This window comes from Prionailurus bengalensis, chromosome F2 (genome assembly GCF_016509475.1).
Source record: "Prionailurus bengalensis isolate Pbe53 chromosome F2, Fcat_Pben_1.1_paternal_pri, whole genome shotgun sequence".
NCBI classification, from domain to species: domain Eukaryota; kingdom Metazoa; phylum Chordata; class Mammalia; order Carnivora; family Felidae; genus Prionailurus; species Prionailurus bengalensis.
In genome coordinates, this window is record NC_057353.1 from 21,050,518 (window position 1) to 21,055,796 (window position 5,279).

General features: G+C 40.4%; 1 long non-coding RNA gene across 1 annotated transcript; it reads left to right on the forward strand.

Moving 5' to 3' along the window:
* Positions 1-2,907: 2,907 nt before the first annotated feature.
* Positions 2,908-4,969, forward strand: LOC122496063. Its single transcript, XR_006300665.1, has 2 exons — positions 2,908-4,347; positions 4,715-4,969. It is a non-coding gene; the product is annotated as an uncharacterized LOC122496063 (long non-coding RNA).
* Positions 4,970-5,279: the final 310 nt, after the last annotated feature.

The window sequence follows — 5,279 nt, forward strand, 5'->3', positions numbered from 1 at the left end:
AATGCTGTCTTTCAAAAGGCCCTCTGAACAGACACAACATTGCACAGTGCTAAAGAGGAAGAGTTTGATGTTTTAAGCAGAGAGAGCCAGAGAGCAAGACAGAGTCAGGGATAGAGAAAGAGAGAGATGGGTGACAGAGTGGGACACTCTCATTTGAAAGTCAGCTGGAATATAGACGCCAGGTGTCTATATCCCAAGGGACTTGGGAGCCACCCAGGAGAACCATTGACCTGAGGGCAGAAGGAACCAGGCGAGATGCTTGTCAGTAACAAAATTTGGTCACTAGTTGGGAAGATGAAACGACCATTGTGAGTATGGCCTGGTACATTCAGGAGGCTGTGAGTAGAAATTTAAAGAAGTCTTCATACAGTCTGCAACACTATAGCATAAGCAACACTGCTTGATTGGTCACTCGTAGAGACAGAAAAAAGGCATTCTTCCTCATTTCTCTATTTCCCGGGCATTTAGCATTCCTGAGTTCATTGTGTTCCCCTGACCAAAGTAGTCGGTTCATGGATGACCACACAATGCAACTGGAGCCATTACTTGGTCTTTTGTAAAAGCAACTCGTAGGGAGGGGAGCTTATGACCTCAGGGATTTAAATCTGGGAGAAGATAGCCTTTTACTGCGTGGCCCTCTTTTCATCACAGGGCATCTGCAAATGAAGCCATTGTGAAGGACGGCAGACCTGAGAGAGACCTCATTTGAGCCTCTGGATTAATATCCCTCCTGCGTCAACCAGTCTGATGTGGATTTTCTGACCTTTGCTACCAAAGTGTTCACAGTGGGGCCGATAGTGATGGATTGGGTCATTTTTTAAGCTAGATTTCGCAGGGAAACCCTCTCTAAGCATCTGGAAGTCTGTGGATCAAGGTGCTAATAGCGTACCATTTCCCAGGGATGGGGTTAGAGGTGAATATTTTTTAAAGAAACAATTATTTCTTTGTTAATAGGAAAATATTATATCTACAATTTCAGCTTTTCCTAAAATTGTGAGACGGTCAACTGATCACACTGCTTCTTTGTCTCCAGCCACTCGGTATTTGAGGTGTGGCATTTGCTCCTGTAAACTCCCAGGGCTAAGTTGTGCGAGAGCTCACAGATGTGTTTTGCACTTATGCACACTTCATTTGTCTTCCTCCTATGAGGTGAGGTTTCGTCTTCTTTCCTGTAACTTGGCTTAGCATCTTTCCTAACCCCACGCGTTCCCACATTCTCTAGTCATGTGAGGTCAAACGCAGAGTTATTTGTCAAATAAAATAATGAATTTACTATGGTAGCTGCAAACTGGGAGGTGATGGGGACTAATGGCTTCCAGAGGCAAGATGGTGTTCTCCAAAGACGGGAGTGAGGAGCCTCTGAGTGTGTGACCAGATTTGTCTTCCTGGCGTATTTACCTCCTGCTCTCACACATACACCATTCATGAGAGAGGCAAAATGGGAAGCTTTATTTGAATGAAAGCCCCTCAGGTAGGCCGGAGGCTCCACTTGCACTCAAGGTGCTCTCTGTCTGCTATCTGGCTGCTGTACTTCTGGGGAGGGGCAAGAATGGAGTCTGAGAGGGAGAGAAGAGGGGGAAGTATGGAGCCCTTAAAATGACTGAATTTACTAGCTACTCTGAGTTGGCTTCCTGTATTTCGTCTTGGGGGAAAAAATTCAGAGCAAGTGACAAAAAGCTACTTCTGGCTTTTTGAATACCCTTGGGGGGAAGGTTTCTAACCTTTCAAAAAGTCTTTCAAATCGAAGCTTAAAGAGAATGTGTGTGTGCTCATGAGTGCTTTCCACACAAACTCTGCTTTTAATAGTAGGTGCGTGTGGATTCAGTTCTCCTGAAGGTGCGTCTTTGTATTTGTTTTGGATCAGAAAATGAAGAATTCTGGCTATCAAGGTCAAACTGTCCACTGGATAGCATTGTGCCTGGTGTTGATGATATTGTATTGTGTACTTAGAGATTTACTAAGAGGGTATGTCTTAGGTTGGGTCCTTATCACAAAAAATAACAACAATAAATAAGAGGGTGGGAGGAAAGTTTGGGAGATGGTGGAAAGGCCTATGGAATAGATGATGGTCATGGTTTCATGGGTGTACCCTTACCTCCCAAATCATCAAGTTGTATACATTAATTGTGTACAGTTTTTTTTTTGTATGTCAAAAAAATCAAACAGGCCTAGCCTACTCAAAATGAAATTATTATTCTCTTTTTTAATTCTAAAAATAGTTATGGTTGCTTCAAATCTATCGATCAATGTGTCCTCCTAGTAACAGACATTGGAAAAATGTGTATGTTTCTCTGAACAGGTGTGTGTGTGTGTGTGTGTGTGTGTGTGTGTGTGTGTGCATCTTTTCTCTTGGGTTCCTCTTATGTGAGCCATTCATGCAGTACCGAGTAGTCATATTCTATTAAATAATACACTATTTATATTTTGCTTCTAAGATTTTGGTAACTTCATTCTTTTTGTTCTTACTGTAAATTTTTAGACAATCTCTCAAAACATAAAATCAGAGATAAAAGTTCAAAGAATAGTGTAATGAGCTACCATATACATAAATGAGATTTAATACATTATTTGCTTCATTTTTTAATTTGAAAGTTCATTGCAGACCTAAAACCTATCCCATTCCATTTCTCAATATTTGCTTCCATTTGAATCTCTACAGTAATTCTTCTGTAACAACAGTGTCATCATACCTATAAAAATTAATAATTTTTACTAGCAAACATAAGTGGGAAAAGCTTTTTTTAACTTTAACTAAAAATATCTTACATGTTACGTTTCTATGTTTATACCCCGAATCATCTAGAAATACGTATCACTATCAACAGATGGTATTTTTGCTGTTTATATTTGGTAAAACCTTCATACTATATAGTGGCATAAAACGTTTCTTGTGTGTTTCATCTTAGAAGTTACATTGGAAAACTCAGTGAATGAATCTGTATCAGGGTGGTTTTTTTCCCTCTTACATTCTTTAACATAATGTTTTCTTGTTCGAAATACTTGTGCTTTTGTCACCGTGAATAATCATTTATGCCTTTACGATTTAAAAAAAAAATTTTTTTTTGTAGGAGTTGTTGGCTTACTGTGGGAACAGCTGAATCCTCTCTCGAGCCATAGTCCTGGTGCGCATGAGAACAGATGACATATTAAACTGTTTCCATTCTACGGGGTTTAAGTCACTAATGTGTCAGATGGTCATGTACAAGAATTACAATGTTAGATTTCCATAGGTCTCTCCAAGGGCCTTGTTAGAAGCCATTTGTTTTCACAGTGCTTGTAGATGCTTTATAAGGACAACTACTAACAGGTGACCAGTACACAAGGTCATCCTGAACACTGGGAAAGAGCTCCAGAATCCAGAAAGAAGATGTGCTGTGTTCTGGATTGCATCTTATTCACTGTATGAACTTGGGCCAACCGATTGACTTCTCTGAGCCTCAGTTTCTCAATTTGTTACATGGAGCAAATCACAGAGTTATAGAAAAATGTTTCTTGCAAGTATAATACTTTTTATTGACATAAGGTGATAGGATCTGTGCTATGGACTGAATCGTCCTCTCAAAATTCATACATTGAGGACCTAACCCCCAATGTGATTGTATTTGGAAGTAATTAAGGGCAAATGAGTTGATAAGGTGGGGTCCTAATTTGATAGGATTAGTGGCCTTATCTCTCTCTTTCTCTCTCTCTCTCTCTGCACAAACACGAAGGAAAGGCATGTGAGGTCCCAGTGAGTTGGTGGTCACCTGTGAGCCAGGAAGAGCACTCTCACAAAAACCCAACCATGATGATATCCTGATCTCACACCTCCACCTTCCAGAACTGCAAGAAAATAGATTTCTGTTGTTTAAGACATAAGGTCTAGGGTATTTTGTTATGGTAGCCTGACCTGACTATACAGAGTGTAAGAAGAGAATACATCTTATGGATGGGGGCCTCCTCTCTCTTTCCACTAAAACAAGATCAGAAGAATGGGTTTACTTTATAGTGGGAAGAGAGTAGGTTAGATATCATGTAACATGTAGAGAATGAACACTGGTCAAGAATGATGAGCTTCTAATTGAGTTTCTAATCTTGCGTCAGTTAAGACATGGGAGAGCAAGCAACCAAAGATGAAAGTCTTTGGGATCTTAGTTTCCTAATTTCTAAAATAAAGAGATTTTAACGAAATGTCTTTCAAGGTCTTTTTTCTCTTAGAGGTTCCTTTGCGTTCCATGATCTTCTGTTTTTGCCTTTTCCCGATGAAACCATGAATCACTGGAGAGCTACTTAGAAGGATTGTGGAAGTGTGTACCTTCTGAAGCTGCACCTCTTCTGCTTTGTGTCATACATCCTACGTATCCAGAAGTAAGCCTGCTACTTTCTCTCTGAAGTTCTCTCCAGCCACCAGGTTTTCTGATACCTGGTCTTTATTGTAAACAATTTGATGTAGTTCATAGATAGAGATGATGGAGTTTTAAATTCAAAAGACAGAAGTTGTAGGGAGACTATTGATCCAAGTAAAAATATGCTAAACCTTATTTTACACGTTGAGAAAATGTTTTGCTTATTGTGAGCATAGCCTTGTCACTGTAATTTTGTGTAAATACACACACACTGTCTTGGGTTGATATCTTGGGAGATAGATCCTCAAAAGATCTATCTACCTGGAACCTGTGAATGTGACCTTATTTAGGAAAATGGCCCTTGCAGATATAATTAATTGATTGCCCAGGTGGTCCCTACATCCAGTGACAAGTTTCTTATAAGACACAAACGAGAAGACACAGGACAGAAGGCCATGTGACAACAGAGGCAGAGACTGGAATGATGGGGCCACAAGCCAAAGAACACCTGGAGCCACCAGAAGCCAGAAAAAACAGGGAGGATTTTCCCCTGGAGATGGCAGAGGGAGCACAGCCCTGCTGACCCCTTGATTTCATACTTCTGGCCTCCAAAGCTCTGAGAGAATAAACTGTTTTAAGCACTCCTCCCTCCCCCAGTTTGTGGTAATTTGTTGTAGCGGCCCTAGGAAGCTCGTACACATAACTCTTTTTTTACCCCTAACTTTCATTATATACCATGTCCCGATGGATGCATTAACTAGATTTAACCAACTTTTGCATCTGAGAGAGGACAGGTGTATTTCTAGAGCTAAATACCTGGGCTATGAATGATTCTGGCGTTCAAGGGTGAATAGTTACCAGCACGTCAACATGCTTTTGGTTGATTAGTGAGAGGAGTCTTCTAGGTAATCAGAGTTAACTCAGTTTTGAATGTTGGAAGGGCAGCATAAATGT